The 20,729-nt window shown below is 38.1% G+C and overlaps 1 protein-coding gene across 7 annotated transcripts in view; it reads left to right on the forward strand.

The window, feature by feature from the left end:
• Nucleotides 1–20,729, forward strand: part of PPHLN1 (periphilin 1) — a 144,444-nt gene that overhangs the window by 37,404 nt on the left and 86,311 nt on the right. The gene's annotated exons all lie outside the window — the stretch shown is intronic.

The raw sequence follows: 20,729 nt of genomic DNA on the forward strand, positions 1-20,729 counted from the left end.
TACCCTGCTTCTTCATCAGTGAGAAACCTGGCTTCCATTTGTTGGTAGAGACAGTCCTCCATGGGTCTCTTGCACTCCTACACATCTGGCCAAGTTACACCAGGAGTGCAAGGCCCTAATCACTTTTTATCCATATTATTTCTCAGAGCTGAGTGTGTAGTGAGCAAGCACTCTTGAAGGATAAGGTAATATCACCCTCTGTGTCAAAGAGCAGTCTTGCTTATTGCTTGGGGTAAAAATAGTGGTTTTTTACTTGGGTTCCCCAAGTTCAGTGTTCCTCAGTTATGAACCAAACCCATGACATGTGCATCCATCTGGGCTCATATCATATCATCCCTGTGGTACTTGGGACCTGGGGAAACTGACACAAATGTGCCAGTGCTTATGTTGTTTGCTATGCTGATGTATTAAGTACTTTGTCTCTGACCCAAGAGTCTTGTGTCTTCTGCAGGCATCCATGAAACAGTAACGGTCTAACTCATTAGCTTGTAAATAGAGTAAAATCTGATCTCAGACCTGAAACCAGCACCCTCAATATATTTGCTTACATTCCTGTACATAGTTAATCCTCTGACCCTGTCGGTCTTTCTTCTCATACTCCCCAGCACCTTCCTTTTGCGGATTGCCATCACTGGCTGCTACTGGGGTGCCTTGCTTTCACACCATCTTCCACAGGTCTGTTACTGGCAGTGGAACGTTCTGTTTTATGTGTTTCATATTGTAGCACATTACGTACTTTATAAATCTAGCGTGTGTGTGTGTGTGTGTGTGTGTGTGTGTGTGTGTGTATTAGTGGTTCATATTCAAATATGTTTTATTAATGGGACTGTGGAATCACTGGAAGCAACTGGATGAAATAACAGCTAACAGAGGAAAAGAGAATGTATCAAGTTTTCTATCATCCTCATGCAACAACCCCCACCCCCGGCTTGTCACTTTCTTCTTTTTTTTTAATATCTTTATTGGCGTATAATTGCTTTACAATGTTGTGTTAGTTTCTTCTGTACAACAAGGTGAATCAGCTATATGTATACATATGTCCCCATATCCCCTCCCTCACTTTCTTATTTAATAGAGCCACATACTTGGTAATTTGTCTACATTTCAAGTATATCATTGCCTACTAATCTTGGTTCTGTATTTACTCAGTGATTATATTATCTATTTGTTCAAAACACACTTGTAGATGAAATTCAGAATATGTTAGGATTTTTTTCATTTTGTATTCAAGGAGCATGTCATACTTTATTGATTTAGATAGAATGAGGTTATTTTTAACAGTCACTTTTCCCCCTGTACTTATGAGGTCTTATAATAAACCTTAGGATGGAATTTATTTAAAGTACTAAATAATATCTAAAAATATGGAACAAGAGTGTCACCAAGTGGTCAGTATACTTTATTTTTAAATACTGTATTTTTTTCCTGCATTCACATATGGAAAATTTTGATTTAGTTAAGTATTTCATACATATTGATTTTTTTAAAAGAGTAGATTTAATTTTTAATTTTATTATAGCTATTTTATCTTCTTAGGTGATAATCTGTTTGATGGAGAAAAATACTGTATAATATCTTTTTTTCTTTTTTTCTAAAATTAGTTAATTAATTTATTTATGGCTGTGTTGGGTCTTCGTTTCTGTGTGAGGGCTTTCTCCAATTGCGGCAAGCGGGGGCCACTCTTAATCGCGGTGCTCCGGCCTCTCACTTTCGCGGCCTCTCCCGTTGCGGAGCACAGGCTCCAAACGCACAGGCTCAGTAGTTGTGGCTCACGGGCCTAGCCGCTCTGTGGCATGTGGGATCCCCCCAGACCAGGGCTCGAACCCATGTCCCCCACATTGGCAGCCAGACTCCCAAACACTGCACCACCAGGGAAGCCCCATCTTTTTCTATTTAGTTCAGGGGTACAAATGTTTATTGAGTGTTTACTATGTGTAGGCCACTGTGTTTGTATCACTGACTTACAGTCTAGGTAGTGAAATAGATGCACAAGTACATAGCATAATATAATGTGTGCTGAAGTTTCATCAAGTGCTGAAGACAAATAAGCACTTATCCTGTACTGAGGTTTTATTAAAAGTTTCTGGTAGGGGTGGATAATTTGAACAGAACCTGAAGGAAAAGTAAGAGTTAATCAGAAAAAGAGTAACAGGGACCATATTCCTGCAAAGGGAAGAGCATGAGCAAAGCTGTGTAAAGCATGATGTGTAGAGCTATTAATGGGTGATTATGTAAGAGCTGGGGAACTGTGGATTAAACTATAACTAAGAAGTCTGGGTTTTATTCTGTTAACTGCGGGGAACTACTGAAAAATTTTAGCTTGGTAGAAAGGGGGGGGCTACAGTAACGCAGTCAGGTTGTAGCTTGTCTTCATTGTAGGGGATGACTTTTAAAGATGGCACTAGGGCTTCCCTGGTGGCGCAGTGGTTAAGAATCCGCCTGCCAATGCAGGGGACACGTGTTCGAGCCCTGGTCCAGGAAGATCTCACATGCTGCGGAGCAACTAAGCTCGTGCGCCACAACTGCTGAGCCTGTGCTCCAGAGCCCGCGAGCCACAACTCTTGAAGCCCGGGCGCCTAGAGCCCCTGCCCTGCAACAAGAGAAGCCACGCAATGAGAAGCCCACACACCGTAGTGAAGAGCAGCCGCTGCTCACCGCAACTAGAGAAAGCCTGCACACAGCATCAGAGACCCAACGCAGCCAAAAATAAATAAATTAAAAAAAAATAAAGATGGCACTAGAGATAGAATAAGAAACCATGAATATCTTAATTGGAGAAAGGGAGTTAGGGGTGGAGGAAAAGGGTTAAATTTGATAAATGCTTAGGAAGTGAAAAATCAGCAAGATGTGGTTGTTGGATGTGGGAATAAAGAAGAGGGGAATATCTGGAGTCCGGGCGGTGTCCGGCATGGGAGCCAGGGGACCACGATGGTAAAGAAGTGGAAAGGCCGCGTTGTGATCGACTCAGACATGGAAGACAACAACAGCGATGAGAACCTGGATCAGGGGACACAGGTTCGATCCCTGGTCCGGGAAGATCCCACATGACGTGGAGCAACTAAGCCCGTGCACCACAACTACTGAGCCTATGCTCTAGAGCCTGAGGGCCACAACTACTGAAGCCCGCATGCCACAACTACTGAAGCCCGTGCGCCTAGAGCCCATGCTCCGCAACAAGAGAAGCCACCGCAACGAGAAGCCCGCGCACCGCAACAAAGAGTAGTCGCCGCTCGCTGCAACTAGAGAAAGCCCACGCACAGCAATGAAGACCCAATGCAGCCAAAAATCAATAAATAAATAAATTTATTTAAAAAAAGGGGGAATATCTGGATTTTTTGTTTGTTTACTGTGTGTGTAAATAATACCATTATCTGAGATTGGCAGTATAGGAGGAATGGTTTCAAGGGAGGAGCTGCATTCAAAATTGAGGTTGTCCAAGGAGAAGGTATAGTTAGACAAGAGCAGTGGACTAAGGTCAGAACCTTAGGGAACACTTTTACGGAAGTGGTGGAAAATAAAGCTTTTTAAAACGATATTATGGGTCACCGATGTCTAATGCAACTGAGTATTTCAGTGATATAAAGATTAAAATATCTCTTGGGTTTGGCAGTGTCAGGATGAATGACATGTGAAGGGGCTAGATTCAGCCTGGGTGGATAACTTTTTTAAAAATACTTAACTGGGATGGAAAGTAGGCAGTGTTGTTAGCTGGAGAAGGACACTGGCTAAAGGGAGATCACCTAAAACCTTTTTTTAGCTGATCAGTAATTTGAGCATATTTATAGGTTGCAGGGAAAGAGAGGTTGAAGATACAAGACAGAAAAGGGATAACTGATGAAGCAGGTGGATGAGAATGAGGATGAACACCATTGATAGAAGGGCTAACTTTTTTTTTTTTTAGGTAGCTGTGGTGTGGCATCCTGACAGATAGTTTTGTTATTTTAACTAACTTTTATTGGAGTATAGTTGATTTACAATGTTGTGTTAGCTTCTGCTGTACAGCAAAGAGAATCAGTTATACATATATCCACTCTTTTCCATTATAGGTCATTACAGAGTTTGAGTGGAGTTCCCTGTGCTATACAGTAGGTTCTTACTAGTTATCTGTTTTATATATAGTAGTGTGTATATGTTAATCCCGATCTTCCAATTTAAGAAGGTCTAACTTTTAATGGTGGGGAGGAGAGAGTTATATACCAAGAAAGGAAGGACAAAATTAGGGGTGGGCAGATGAAGGCAAATTGGGGGAGACGGGTGTGGGCTGGCAGTTGAGGTAGTTCATGCCTAAAGATTGCTGTATTTTTCAGTATGTAAGGTAACTCATTGAGAGTGAAAAGTTTGGTGCTAGGTTAAAGGACTTGGGGAGAATTATCAACATATAGAATACTTGCTGGCATGAATGGGAGATGGAGCTCACTAATGATAAATAAAAATATTACTAGTGGAGTTGAAGGCACAGTGGAAATCAGAGACCATGTATCCAAAGGGGGACCAATCTGTAGGCTTGTGTAATTTCTCTAGGATATGGCAACCCAACTGTATCAGTGAAAAAAATCACAGATTTTGGAATTAACTCAGGCTTTGGGTTGCCTTAGACGATGTATCAGAATTGCCAGGAGGGAAAGTTAGTGGTTTTCATAAAGTATTTCAAACACTAATTTAGGCTGGAAGCACAATAAGAATGGGGTTCATGGATTGCTAGGAAATACAGGAGACTTAAGGTATCCGTGAGGTGTAGGTGGAGTTATTGTAGGAGTGAGAAAACTGAAGGATAAGACATTGTGATAAGAATGCAGTATTGGATTCTGATGAAGAGCACCTCTGGGTAATAAGTGGCAAGGTTTTGGATTTCAGGGAGTGCCTAAGTATTGTGAAGAGGTAGGAGGGGGTCAAGGAATTGCTACCGTGCTGCACAGATGATCCACATGAATTCTGAAAGTCACTCATGATGTGGATAGGATATGTTACAGTGCATAGGATATGTTACAGTGTTACAGTGTGTCATTGAGTTAAAGGCTTTAGGAAATGTGGGAAAATTCCCAGAAGGTTGGTAATATAGGCAATGTGGGGTTACAGTGGGAAGCCATTACTTTAAATAAGGAGTTGTCGGGCCCTTTCTCCCTTTTTTTAGAGGATGGAGGATTTAGAACATAATCCTGTGCCCCATATACCTCAGGAGCTTGAGGTAAAGTCATCAATGTGCACTTATTACTCAGGAGTTTGAGGGGAGATAGTATTTGTGTTCCATTGCCAGGCTTCAGTTAAAGGAAGTTGGAGGGATTGGTTTATGAAGAAGCTGATATGAAAACATTACAAGATTGACTCAGATTACTATATTTTTGTTACGTGAGTGAAACAAATACAGTTATTAAGCATAAAGTACTTGTAATACTTACAGGTGAGTAGTTAACATATTTGTTTATCTGTGGTAATAATGCCCCTGTCTATCAATGGCAGTAACTCATGTGCCTACGGTGGCCAGTTAGGGAATGTAAACGAATGCCAAGGGTCAGATTGGAGCAGCTGCTACCTGGTACCAGCTGATCTTTGCTGTTTAATAATATAAGGCCACTGTGGCCTGCTTCAAAAGAAGTCAGAAATCCAGATTTTTAAAAAATGTTAGATCTCTTGATTTTTCAGTGTTCACAGCTAATTAAAACAAGGGCTTGTGATCTCTGGAGTAGGGCAATAATCTGGGACTCCGAAATGAAGAGCATGTAAAAGCAGCTGTCTCATCATGGCGTTTCTCAATCCTGGCTGTACTCTGAATTAGGTGTAAAGCTTTTTTTTAAAAAAAAAAATACTCCATAATTCCTGGTCCTCGCACTTGGTGATCTGATGTAATTGGTCTTGGGTGGGACCGGTGCATCAGTATTTTTTAAAAGCTCATCAGATGTTCTAATGTGAAGCTAGACTTGAGAACCGTTGATCTAATAGGTAGTATGGCTCGACAACAGTCCAGAAACTGCGGGATCATGTTAACAGTGACTTCTTGGCACCTTCTCTCATTTGTGCTAACTTCATCTTGAATCTTTTATTTTTGACAGCAGTTATTCCCTTTGCTTATGTTTCTAAAACTTGTGTTCGTAAGAATTGCTTAGGAGCTCATTAAAAATGAAGATTACCAGTCTTCATCTCAAGAGATTCTGATTCAGTAAATGGAGCCTTAGAATCTGAATCATCTGTATTTTTCACAGACCCCCTGGGTGATTGTGATGCAGAGGGTCTGAGGACTGAAGTTTGAGAATCTCTGACCTGTACTGTCTGTTGCTGATGGCAGACAAATCTGTATCTCTGGCCTTGGCTTGTTTTCTGAGCTCAACATTTCCACATCCAACTGCCTGTTAGACACATTTTCACTTGGGAATCCCAGACTTTTCATTGAAAACTTTTTATTTCATCATTCTTGAAAAGACTTCAACCTCTTCTTCACACATCTTAGGCATGTAGGTAGACTACTTTTCTCAGCCTTCCTTCCAGCTAGGTGTGGCCATGTAACTATCTCCAGAATAATGTGAGTAGGAGTTCTGTTTCTACACATATTCTTCCACAAGCATTTACCTTTTCCCGTGTTGCAGGGTGGACCCTGGAATGCAATGGCAGCAGGCATGTGACCTTGGAAGCCACATGTTGAAATAGCAGAGTGGTCAGCCAGGGTTCTTGGATGATGCATGGAGCAGAGTCTGTCACCTTTGAAGGCCTGCCCTATACTGTTTCTTGGTGGTTAGATAGACTTCTTTTGTGTAATGACTCAACATTACATTTTTTGGTATTTTTGTTATAGCAAGTTAGGAACGTTTTTCCTTAATAACATTAGGCACTGTTTTAGGTGTCAGTGATCAAATTGTGAATAACACAGAAAAGATCTATATTCTAGCTGGGAGATCTCAGCCCATATCTCATTCCCAGATTACTTTTAACTGTAAAGATGTGGTTTTGCGGAAAGAACTCTGCACTGGGTCCCCAAACTTCCATCTCAACTCTGGTATAAGACAGTTACTTGATTTTGGGGTAGTATAGAATAAAAAGTAATGCGGGAAATCCCTTAGCTTAAGTAACAGTACCCCTCGTTCTCTTGTTCCACATTTAAAAACAGATATTTGAGGTCTGCACTTTTAACTTATTCTTAACCCTGCTCTACTAGTTACCAAGCTGCTTTCTCTAAATGATTCCTGAAAATTTAATTCCTTTTTGAAGTTCTTGTTGACAAGAAATGAAATAGCCAGTATTTTGTGTGAAGTATTTCTGAGTGTTGAATGTGGGAAGGAAAGAAAGATGAGGTCCTGAATAAGAAGTAAAATGCTTGCTTTCTCCCCCTTGTTCCCTCCCATTGTATCTTTGCCTGATTTTTACTCTTAACCAGTAAACATACATCTGCTGAAACTGAGAGGTTGATCACAATTTGTCTGGCTTGGTGTGAGGGGTGGAATTAGTTTGGGGGTGTATATTAACAGGTGAGAATCCTGAACTTTTTAAGTTTGCTTTTGAAACCAGCATTCAAGGTAATTATAGTGTCGATTGTCCCAGGTTCACATTTTGAGAAACAGTGCCTTATAGCATATTAGTTCTTCCCATCTTCCATTCTCTAGGTGACTTTGCCCCCTATATATATGTCCAGCATTATGGCTGAAATGTTTGTGACAAAGCCAAAGATGCTGTCCTAGCTCTCAAGTTATATACTTTTTTGATAATAAAAATGATCAGTTCTGTTAAATATATGTTTTTTTGGGAGAGGCCTCATAGTAAGCATTCTAGTTGTACTTATATTTCTTCTCTTTTTTGATTGGATTCATTATATATGTTGATATCCTCGTTTTCAACATAGCTAGAAACTTTAGAGTTTGAAGGCTTTTGATGTAAGTTTTCTTTGTGCAGTAAATGGAACTTCGTCTTACTTGCAGTGCAGAGTTATACCCTGTGAATTATGGAATGACAATTAAAATGTGCTCAAGTTCCCAGTATCATGTTGCTGTGTTTAGCACGCCTCAGGGGCATCTTTAAACAAAATTCTTTCTTAAAATCAGGATGATACTTGCACAAAGAAAATTATACTAGTTGATATTAATTGAATTTTATAGCTAATAATGAGTGTTGGGACTAACGCACTTTAAAAGAAAAAAGTATGAATAAAGCTGTGATACTTATTCAATCGATTCTTTTAACTTTTTTTGGACAAACTAATGATAAACTATAGAGATTTTATGTTTTGCATTTTAAGTACTAAATGACAGTTGTATATGTGGGTTTGTTTTAATTTGTACCATTCTTCAGAAGACAGTTCTGTAATTAAGAATGTTTAACTTAAATTTATTTTACTTACGCGATTTTAAATACTTAGATTTTCTTGTTAAAATGGGATTTTTACATCTGAAATAATTTTAAGGAATCTTAATTAGTGATCAAGAAGACAGAAATCTCTAAGTATTTCAAATAGAGGGTTAGTCATTAGCAGTTCAGGGTCAACCTAAGGGAAATTAGGTCATATGAAGCCAGGCTAGTCTACTTCCAGTTCACCCTGCTCATTGGGTAACCCTTAGGAAGATCTTTATATCCTAATTCTGTGAAGCCATCAGAATTATTTCTCAGCTTTTCATCCTCTCAACTACTGTTTCTGAAATTGGCAGATATATAAAAGCAAAAGCAGCCCAAAAAAGACAGGCTCAGCAATCTGGGCTTCCTACTTCTCTTGTACTTTGGATCCATAGTTCTTTACTATGTTTTTAGCTCTCTGATGGCTCTGAGCAGATTACTAAAAAACAAATCTTTTGTCCAGTTTCTCTAGATTTTTTTCAGCAGTCAAGTTAGAATTATTTAGTTCCCCATTTTTGGACGTAGAAATATTTCTTAAATGTAGTAGTGGTATTTTATTGAAGTAGCAAAAATCGAGGTGAGCCTTGAAGTAATGGTATCTTTAGGTCAAACTCTATGAAACAGAAATATTTAAAAAATGATATGTCAAAGATTTTATTAGTAGAAAATATCTATTAAATACATGGTACAGAGTAAAACCATGAGTGAGGTTTACAGAAATACAAGCTGTTAAAGCAAGGGCAACGGAAGACTTAACATTTTTCTGTTAATAATTATTTTGTGGGCTTCCCTGGTGGCGCAGTGGTTGAGAGTCCGCCTGCCAATGCAGGGAACACGGGTTCGTGCCCCGGTCCAGGAAGATCCCACATGCCGTGGAGCGGCTAGGCCCGTGAGGTATGGCCATTGAGCCTGCGCGTCCGCAGCTCCACAACGGGAGAGGCCACAATAGTGAGAGGCCCACGTACCGCAAAAAAAAAAAAAAAATTATTTTGTGTTTGCTTATTCATTAGTCATTTGATAACGTTTAGCTGCATACATACAGTAGCAGGCACCGAAGATTTAAGAAAAACTATGGGAGACAAAAAAAATCTTTAAATTTTATATATTGTTATAAAGGATTATTTTTTTAAAATGTTTTATCTATAGAAGATTGTCTTCGAATCTGTGCACTATTCTGCAGGTCAGGTGAAGAGAATCATATTTGGAAATAATGTTGAAGGTTAAGAATTGCTTTGTTAAGGTATAGCATTTTTCTGAATAATGGAAAAATAAATAGCAACAAAATATAAGTTGGATTATTTCTTGGTCAAGACATATTATAAGGTTTGCCTTTGCAGAGAGAATATCCTGAGGTGGAGGAAGCTAATCATATTTTACTGATTTCTTGGTGATCCTCTGGGAAGATTACCTGACACCACGTTGGTAGTTGAAGTTGACAAGGCTGCCTTATCTTGGGTTTGGCGAGTAATGCTATGCTGTTCGGGTGTTTGAAATAAATCTTTAAAATATAATAATGATTTTTAGATAGTAGTTGGTCTTACAATTTGTTTTCCCTTAAAATAAATATTGAAAATGAAAATTCTTTTCTCGAAGATGAAAGTTCTGTTTGGTTTCTTATTTTTTATTTTTATTTTTGGCGGTTCGCGGGCCTCTCACTGTTGTGACCTCCCCCGTTGCGGAGCACAGGCTCCGGACGCGCAGGCTTAGCGGCCATGGCTCACGGATCTAGCTGCTCCGCTGCATGTGGGATCTTCCCGTACCGGGGCATGAACCCCTGTCCCTTGCATCGGCAGGCGGACTCTCAACCACTGCGCCACCAGGGAAGTCCCTTTTTGCTTTCTTTTAAAAATCCCTTCACATCATTTTAAGTGATAAGGAGCTAAATTTTTATATATCACATTTTTAGAGGAAAATAAACACCTTTCTTTTTTATTGCTGCGTTGGGTCTTCGTTGCTGCGTACAGGCTTTCTCTAGTTGTGGCGATCGGGGGCTACTCTTCGTTGCAGTGCTTGGGCTTCTCATAGCAGTGGCTTCTCTTGTGGAGCACCGGCCCTAGAGTGCATGGACTTCAGTAGTTGTGGCTTGCGGGCACTAGAGTGCAGGCTCAGTAGTTGTGGTGCACGGGCTTGTTGGCTCTGCGGCATGTGGGATCTTCCCGGACCAGGGATCGAACCTGTGTCCCCTGCGTTGGCAGATGGATTCTTAACCACTGCGCCACCAGGGAAGTCCCAATAGCTTTCTTTTTCATAGACACTTATTAGAGCATATAACATACATAAAGTACACAAATCAAGGTGTATAGCTCAGTGTTAACCATAAGTGTAACCACATCCAGGTTAAGAAATAGAACATTACTTGCATCCCAGAAGCTTCTTCATGCTCCTATTCATAACTCCTATAGAGTTATTTTCTTCTTCCTCTCCAAAGGTGATCATTATTCTGACATAAAGCCATCTTAATAGTCAATGAGAATAATTACAGTCGTTGTGACTTGCAAAACTTTTTGTCAATACGTTAAACTCTTTCAATAGAAATGTATAGGGAAGTAAAATAAATGGTAAAACTAATATTCATTTAATACACTGTAATTTATAACATTAGAAACATTGAGAGTTTGAGTTTTATTTCTTTGTAAAAAAACTTATCAAGAGTAGTTTGAACAGTGTTTGTCTTCTTCTTGAAGCAAGCATCTTTTTTATGCCTTGGTGAATGGTCATACGTACTCCATTCTGAGTTTGGATCAGTTTCCGACATTTTATCCTTTGCATTTTCATTGTTGTGAAATTTCTCTGAGAGTTACTTTAATGTGAATTTTTTTGTTAGCCTCACTTCCTCTGGGACATCTTCATCCTTTTTTGTCACAGTCCCTTTTGTTGTTTGCCTTCAGTAAGCTTGCCTTCACCAATTTCCTGAGGCTGTATATCTTGAAGGCAACATTGTCAACATTCCTATGGTCACGTTCTTCGGTAACTCCATTTACGTTCAATTTGAATTCCACTCCTACCATTGTCACTTTGTTTCTTGGCTGCACTTTTGTCTTTGTTGACTAATTCTCTTTCAATTATCCATTTTTATAAAATATCACGTGGGTTTATCACTGGGAACAAGAAGGCAACAAAACTACATGCTTTGTTGTCTGTGTATGAACTGAGTAACAGATGCACCGTGATTAATCCAAAAGCCTTTGAAAAATGCAGTGCGATTCGTCACTGATGATGATGTGCATTTGCTAGTCCTGTGGTGATTTGTGGACTGAGAGCTAGCAGCTTTGCACCCATTTATATTCCCATTCGCAACACATGTGAATTTCAGTTGTTCCACATCCTTGTCAACACTTGGTATTTTCAGTGGTTTTTTTTAAAATTTGAGTTAATAAGTATGAATACTTATTATGTATTATGAATTATGTAGGCATTATTCCTCTTAATCCATCATTCCTGTTTTATAGATGACGAAACAGGCACAGAGAAGTTAAGTAATTGTCACACCTCTCCCATGGTAACCAAATGATGAAGCCAGGATTTGAACCCTGGCAGACTTGTTCCAGAGTCTGTGCTCTAAACTATTGGACTGTATATAAATTAAAGATTGAAAATAGAGTAGAAAATACTTTACTTGAAAATGTAACATATAATTTGAATGTTTAGAAGAGTTGAAGGAATTTTAATACTTGAAGTTAGGTATGTTATAAAGTAACATTTTAGAATCGTTAAGTGGTTCCAAGAAAGCTTTAGAATGTTTCTTCTTATTTCTTAAACTGATAGATTAAATTTGAGTGTGTGTGTGTGTGTGTGTGTGTGTGTGTGTGTGTGTGTGTGTGCCCGCGTGGGTGCATGCACGTGTGTGTCTCAGGATTTCTGAACTTTGACACTATTGGCATTTTGAGCTGGGCAGTTTTTTATTGAGGGGGTCTGTCCTGTTTATTGTAGGTTGTTTAGCAGCACCCCTGACCTTTACCCACTAGATGCTAGTAGTATCCCCCTGTTGTGACAGTAAAAAATGTCATGTCTTCAGATATTGCCACATGTCCTGCTTGGAGCAAAATTACTGTCACTTGAGAACCATCAATATACTAAGGAGCCTCACTTAATAGAATCCTTTTTTATCCTTGCATATATTTTGACTGTTTTTCATATTCATAATTTGGATAAGTAGGGTTTTTTTGCATTTAGAGTATCAGATTCTCAGAGCAGTAATAATAGTTGTACTCCTCACTTGAGTACATTAAGCATCAGGAAACTGTTTCTAGAGGTTGCTTTTCCTCTTTGAAGTATAATTACAGCTACTTAATTACTTATAATTACAGCTACTTACTGTGGAGAATATTAGCTATCCAGATTTCTTTTTGGATTGGAAGGTTGGTGTTGGAGGGAGGTGGCTTTGAGTAATGGAAGATCAATTTTTAAAATCTAAAATAGGGAACTTAGAATATTGACATCAGAAAATATTTAGTTACATAAGTTTTTCATAATAGTCAAACTGATTTACTAAATAATTGTGAAATATTTGGTCTTCCACTTGATAAATAGGAACTATCAATCAATGAAATGAAAGAAAAAAGCTTAACAACTAATTTCTAATTAAATAAAAATTTAAAACTTACATTATGAAGTACTACAATCACATTATAGAAAAGAAAGAAAGGAAAAGAAAGGAAAAAAAAGAAAGGAAAAAATTCCTTGATTTTACTAGGAATAAGTTTACAGATGAAAGCACTGTTGACTTTCTGTTGAATTACATGCTTTAAAAACTCATTGCACTCTCACATTACATTTTATGCCAAAGAAATAGAAGTGAAAGGTTTTTGTTTAGGTATAAGGTAAAAGATACAAGGTTGCTCAATTTGTCCTTGCCATATTATCTTAATTTAAAGAAAAAAAGAAAAAAACAGCTAAGCCCTTGTAGTATATCCATTTTTACCTAAGTCTGGCGTAAATTATAGTGGAAGACAAAAATTTAAGAAAATTAAGACTCAGTTGTGTCATAAAATTAATATGACGTGCACCAGTGATATATATTAAGACACCCATCTTATTTATGGATTACTGGATTGTTTTGATAACAGTAACTTTTTTCTGTCAAAGAAACTCTTCTGGTTGACATTTGAAACCAAGCGCAAACTAAAGTAACCAGGTGTTACGCCAAGAAAAAGAAGGAATTCAAAGTATTGTGTAGCATTTTGTAACTTTACATTGAGCCTAGAAAAAGTGAGATTTGTACAGAATATAAATAGAGGAAGAGAGAAAGGAAACTTGTTATTTAAAGATAAGAAAGGCATTCTGACAGTCAGTGTGGATCTTGAAGTCTAACTCTGTTTTATGGACTAGAGTAGTATTTTTAGGACCAGTAAATCCCTAGCAATTTCCAGCCCAACCCAAATTGTGTATTATGATGAGGCTTATATATCCCACCCTAGTTTTCACTATTGGATGGGATCATTTGCCTATTTGATAGGAAAAAATTAAAATAACTTGAGTTATATTAAATATTTAGTGAGATGATACATTTGTCTTTCATTGATTTATCTTCATATCCTTCATCTACTTTTTATTGGTGTTTTCATCTTGTTCAAAGGGTTGTCAACATTCATTAAATTATTAAAGACTAACATTTAAGATTGCCATCAGATGTTGGAATTTTCCCTCTTAATTGGAAATTTGCTTTAAATCTAATTACATTTTCAACTTTAGGCTCTTTTTTTGTATGTAGTTTAAACTTGGTATTTTGATACACAGTGGTTTCTTCCTGTAGACTTATAATTATTTAGTATCTTTTAAATATATATATATATATATAGAGAGAGAGAGAGAGACAGACAGACAGACAGACAGAGAGACAGGTCTTTTTCTCCTATTCCTTCCTTCCAAACATTTAGCTTTTTAGTCAGCCTGAATTTGTCATGGTATGTGTTAAAGGAAAGAGAATCTATCACCCTCTTCCCCACATTGTCTCAAAGTTAGGTAAAATATTTTATAACTTGAGGATCCATGTGTTTGGGGGAAGGTTAAAAATAAGATAACGGATAATGAAAAGACTAAAGCTTAAAACTATAGTCATAGATACCATATTCATTGTAAAGTTGCTGTGCTTAAAGGAGTTAGGAAGTAAATTAAGATCAAAGGCCATACATGAGCAGATGAACTAATTTTTGGGTCTGTGTCTTCCTGCAGAGGATGCTCTGAGAAGTGTCACTGTAAATAAAGGTGTTTAATTTTATTAAACTCAGTGTTTCCCACAGTTGTGGCTTAGTATTTTGTGGAACATATTTTGAGAAAGGCTTTTTTATATTATAAGTAAATAAATACTAAATTTGTATATTTACAGTTACATTATAAACATATAAAGTCAGGTCTCTGGTAGAAAATATGAATCAGCCAAAACATATTTCTATCATTATGTAATGAATTTGCTCTCCAAAATACAATTAAACTTCTAAAGCATAAAAATCTTGAGATATTTGCAAGGGGTAGGGTGAAAAAAATCCCCATACTTTTCTTTGTGTTCTGTGAGAAAAAGGAAGCTATAGGTAAACTTTTTATTCTTTAATAAATTGTGTTTGGAAACCTTCAGGAAGTACATACTTGACATTGGGATCAGCAAATTATAACCCATGGGCCAAATCTGACCAGCTGTCTATTTTTGTAAATAAAGTTTTATTGGAACACAGCCACACACATTGGTTTACATATCATCTGTGGCTGCTGTTGTGTTAGAGTGGAGTGTTGAGGAGTTGTGATGGAGACCATATAGCCCACAAAACCTAAAATATTTGTAGTTGGACCTTTAAGCAAATGTTTGTTGACCCCTAGTCTAGCGAATGGCCATTCTGCCTACTTTTCACTTTATATGTGTTTCATCTGTGTACAGAACTCCATAACTGCCATTCTTTACGTTGAATTATCCACAGTTCATCTTCTGTAAAGCAAATTGCTTGGGAAGTCAAGTGGAAGTCTTGTTCTGGAGGTTTTATTATTTTGAGTAGGTTTTAAACTCTTACAAACATGTAAGATTTCATAGTTTTTCTGAATGACAAAGCTATCAAGCGGTTGTATTGGCACGCTTAGCTAATTTCTTGAATAAGCCTTTATACTGATTTGATGGAAATCATAGTGGGGTAATACTGTCAATAGAATTAGCTAACATCTGTTGAGTGCTGTGTACCAGGCCCTGTTCTAAGTGCTTTACATATAATATCTCATTTACTCCTTGCAGCTGTAAGTAGGTACTGTTATTATCCCTACCTTGTAGATGATGAAATTAAGGCATAAGGAGGTTAAGTAACTTGTTCAAGGTCATGGAGTCAGTAGTTACTTTGGGAGGGGCTTTTAGTACTTAGGAGGCTAGTTCACAGAGGGCCTTAACAGTCTCTTTCCTTCCTCTACTACTTATGCTTCTGTTAAGTCCTATACATAGGGCTAGTATTATATTTGAAATGTAGGTGCTGTATAATTCTATAAACGCCAAGAAAGCTCTCTGACTCATCATTGTGTCCTTGGCACCAACATATGATGCCTTCACAGAGCAGTTAGAGTGATCATTGTAAATGTACATCAGATCTCTCTACTGCCTCCTTCTTTGTTGGGTTCCATCCCCTCTGTTATATCTCTGCTCAGATATTACCTTCTCAGAGATGTTCTTCCTGATCATCCCATCAAAAATAACCTCCCTCACATCTACCTTTCTTTAAACTGCCTGTCAATCTGAAATGTTGTATTTATATGTCTTCTCCATTGCCCAGTGAGGGCAAAGACTTGGTCTTTTAGTATCAACGTAGAGTGGATATATTTTCTCTTGTTCTTTCCATCCATTTTCTGCAACAGGAGCCTAACTTCCAAGGGTTGAAACCACTTACCTCCCAACTCACTTGCCTCCTAATTCCTTGATTCTTGAGATGAGTTCTGGGCATACTTCTTGCTCCTTATTACCTCCTCCCAGCCACAGTTCCAGTGTCGTCTCTGAACTTCTCCATTTGTACCACCTGTCCTCATCTTTGTACTCTTTGATGAATTTCCAGGACCCCATTTCTTGTTCCTGGATTATTATAGTTTCTGGCATATAGTCTTCTCCTCCATCCCTTCCTGTCCTGATTTGATGATGCTCTTAATTAACACCAGTTCTTTCTTGTGTTTTCAACTCTTTAGCTCTCCACTGGCATGGTCAAACCCTACAATCATCATCCCTGGAAAATGTTCTGCCTCTATCATTAGCCCTGAGTTTCTGTTTTTGACTTAAAGATACCATATTTATATGTACACAGCTCTTAGACGTTAGTTTGTCTAGTTCAGTCCTTCTCAAAGTTTCCTGTGCATCAGAATCACCTGGAGAGCCTTGTTAAAGCCTGGAATTCTTGGTCTCACTCCCAGAGATTCTGATTCAGTAGGTGTGGTTTGATGCCCTGAATTTGAATTTCTGTCACCTTCCCAAGGTAATGCTGATGAAGGTCTGGGGACCTGCATTTTGAGGAACACTGCTCAAATGAATACATTCCCCCAAAGGACAGATACTTTCCACTCTGCCTTAAGCGTCTGTTCGTGTCCTTACTTTCTTTACCTTCTATTAATGACTTCTAGAATTATGTTACTGAGGTAAAGGACTTCTGAAGAGAGATTTCTCATATTTTTTCTTCTTGAAATGAAAATTTTCCTCTTTATCCTTTTTGTGTTCTTCTCTTCTTGCCTTCAGTGCTATTCTCTTCTACTTAGTTCCTTTGTCCCATTTTTTCCTGGTGATTTTTGGCTCCTTTTTCAGTTACCATTTTTGTGTCTTGGTTTATCAGTTTCTCCATCTATAGGAAATTAGCCTTTTCCCCCCAACTTCCAAATATGACCAAGTAAGCCCCTTTCCTCAGAGTATTGTCCCAATTTTCTTCCTTCTTCCCTCTACCAAACTTTTTTTTTTAGAAGAAAAGTAATAGTTTAACTCCGTTAGTAGATAGGTCATAATTTCTTATAGTCTGATTTGGTTTCCAAAGTTTTACTGGACAGCCCACTCACTGGTCATGTGACTCTTAGGTTTTAAATATGAAGATCTGTTCCAACCTCTGCAGTATTTGATATTAACTACATTTTCCCTTTTCAAAAATTTCTTCCTTTGTTTTTTAGTTACTACTTTTTTAAGTTTTCACTGTTCTGACTACTTCTCTTCTTGTTTGCATAATATCCTTTAATCCTTCTCTACTTTTTCTTGAAGCTTGGAATGCCTTTCCGACCATCTAACTCTGTGCTGTTCATACGGGAGCCACTAGCTGAATGTGCCTGTTGAGCACTTAAAATGTGGCCAGTTCAGACTGAGATATTGTGTAAGTGTAAAATACATACTGGATTTTCAAGCTGTAAGATGAAAGGGAGAATATAAACTATCTCACTAAATTTTTTAATATTGATTACATGTTGCTAATATTTTAGATATATTGGGTTAAGTAAAATATTGCTAAAATTAATTTCACCTGTTTCTCTTTACTTTTGAAATATGACTACATCATGTGTGCCTTGATTATATTTCTCTTAGACAGTATTGATCTAAATTTCACCTTTGCTTAAAGACTCCTTGGTCAGTTTTTCATCTATTAATATGTATATATGTCTCTTCTAAATTACAGTACCAGCCTTTTGGAACATTTACTCCCCATCCCCCCAATTAGATATTAAGCTTCTTCAGAGCCAGAGTAATTCCTCATAGTGCCTTTCATATATTGGGACATAGATATATAGATATGAAAAAATATGTATACATACACACATGAATAAATGACTTGGCTAATATTACCACTTTATCAAAGTAGTACCATATACTTATGGTAGATGATGCCTGTGGTGATGTTTTGTTTAATCTGATGGTCAGTAGGAGATGTTGATGTGAAGGAGAGGAGAGACGTTGCTCTGCTCTGAGATGTTGAAATCTGACGTGCACTTCCCCCATGTGTATCTAGCCACCCCAAGCCGCTCTGATAGCTCTGAACTGTGCTGTTGTGATTTTACTGCCATCTGGTGTCAGGATTAGGAAACTGTAGTTCAGCATTTCATCTTTCCATTCCCTCCAGAGAAAATAGGCAGTCTTTCCTCTGAATGTGGGCCTGTTCTTCTCCATTTCCTGAGTAAGTTATCAGGAAGAGCTCATTTACTTTCGCTGTATGAAACCTTTATTCTCCTTCTTGGAGCACTCTTTCATTGCCTTCCCTGATAACTTACCTGTGCCTCATGTTTCTGTGGCCACTCTATTCTCAGCCCATTTCCTTCTCAGTGTGGCAGTTTTATAACCCTAGATTCTGGGCCTTCTGCACTTTTTATCCTTTGTTTTCATCTATACCCAAGGCTTTTAAATACTTCCTGTTTACAGACAAATTTATAGTTATAGCCAAAAATCTCTTCTGATATTATCACCAGTATCTGTTGTTGCCTACCAAGATATTACATGAGCATCTCAAATATAGCACTGTCAAGTCTAAATGTGGATCTCCCACCCTGTCCCTATTTCTCAGATCTATTTTTCTTATTTCAGTAATTCATCGTGGCCAGAATTCTGGGTATCATCTTGTCATCCACCATCTCTCACACTCATTAGTCAAACATTTACCTTGTTTCGTTGAGTCTACAAAACTGCACTCTTGTGCATGTTGAATTTGTGACCCTTCCCCTGCTCCCGCCTTATCTAAGTCACCACTGTCTCTTGCTTGGACTAAGTAGACTCCTAGTCTCCCTGCACACACCATTGGCTACATGTTTTATCTGTATGTTTAATATCAACCTCTCCCACTAGCCTGAGAGTTCCGTAACGGCAGGGACTGCATGCATGTGGTTCACCATTGGGTCCCCAGTGCCTGGTACAGTTCCTAAAATCTGTGTAATACATATATAGCTACTTACTTCAGCTCTCAGTGATATTCATATGATTCCTATAGCTTTAGTGATTGAACTTGAATATATTGGAATTTCTTTAATGCTTTATTTCAGTATTAGTATTTTGTCTGAATCTATTTATCATAAATGAGTTTTAACTGTTTTCTACTTTTGCACAGAGAAAATTATATCTGGAAAGAGGATATAGTTTGGGTATTAATCAGTTAATGACAACAATCTACTTATATATTGTGGACTACCAGTCAATATGCTGAAATTATTTTCTGAGCAGTTGAAATTTCATACAATTGGCTCATCTTTTTACCATTCTTCTGTCTGAAGATAATGGTCTCTAATTTTAATATGGAGGTACATTTGCTAAATCTTCAATTAAAACCTGTTTGACTCCAAGTGTTCTTTTAAATAGAGGCTTGTGTCTTTTTTAAAAAAATTAATTAATTTATCTGTTTATTTTTGGCTGTGTTGAGTCTTCATTGCTGCGCGGGCTTTCTCTAGTTGTGGTGAGCGGGGGCTGCTTTTCGTTGCGGTGAGTGGGCTTCTCATTGCGGTGGCTTCTCTCGTTGTGGAGCACAGGCTCTAGGCACACGGGCTTCAGTAATTGTGGCACGTGGGCTCAGTAGTTGCGGCTCACGGGCCCTAGAGTGCAGGCTCGGTAGTTGTGGCGCACGGGCTTAGTTGCTCCGTGGCATGTGGGATCTTCCCGGACCAGGGCTTGAACCTGTGTCCCCTGCATTGGTAGGTGGATTCTTAACCACTGCGCCACCAAGGAAGTCCGAGGCTTGTGTCTTCATAGTTGTATTTAATAATTTTAATTTGCTTTACTGTTATAAAGATAGTTTTGCTTTATAAGTCTTTATTATTTGGGCTTTCTGCTTTGAGTTGATGATATTGCTTAATAAGGAAATTTAATTTATAAAAGTAAAGATGATATAAAAAGTTGGTATTTAGAGATTGGCAACAATCTGTTGTAAATTCAGAGAGCAAGGATTTTATAGGTATATACCAGGGTTTCTCAACCTTGGCATTGTTAACACTTTGGGTTGCATAGGTTTTTACTGTGTATATGTGTGGGTGTTGTCCTGGGCATTGTAGCATTTTAGGAGCATCCTGCCCCTAACCACTAGGGGCATTCCCTCCTCTCCAGTTGTAACAACAAAAGTGTCTGTAGATGTTGCCAAATTATCACAGGGGGCAGCGGGGAATCACACTAGTTGAAAACCAGTGGTACTTAGAAGAGGGTAGTAGACCATGAACTGTCTCATTGGGGAAATCTTTGGCATTCTCTAGGTGTCTTTGAGAGTATGGTAGCTGTGTGGTATGTTGTTGGTAGCAAGCAGAAGTAGAGACTATATGACTTTTTCACATTAAACAATTTTTGTCCTTGCTTAAAATAAAGTAACTTTTGCACTTAACCACCTGGTTCTACCCCAAACTGAAAAAATGACATAATTCACTGATAAAGTTTCATTTTGTTGACTGATTTCAGAAGTTAGGTGGTGGTAGAAAAAGGGGACATAAATTACAACACAAACAATGGTTTGTAACCAGAGCTTTTGCCATTT

The sequence above is a fragment of the Grampus griseus genome (genome assembly GCF_964374135.1).
Source record: "Grampus griseus genome assembly, chromosome: 11".
In the NCBI taxonomy this organism is placed as follows: Eukaryota; Metazoa; Chordata; class Mammalia; order Artiodactyla; family Delphinidae; genus Grampus; species Grampus griseus.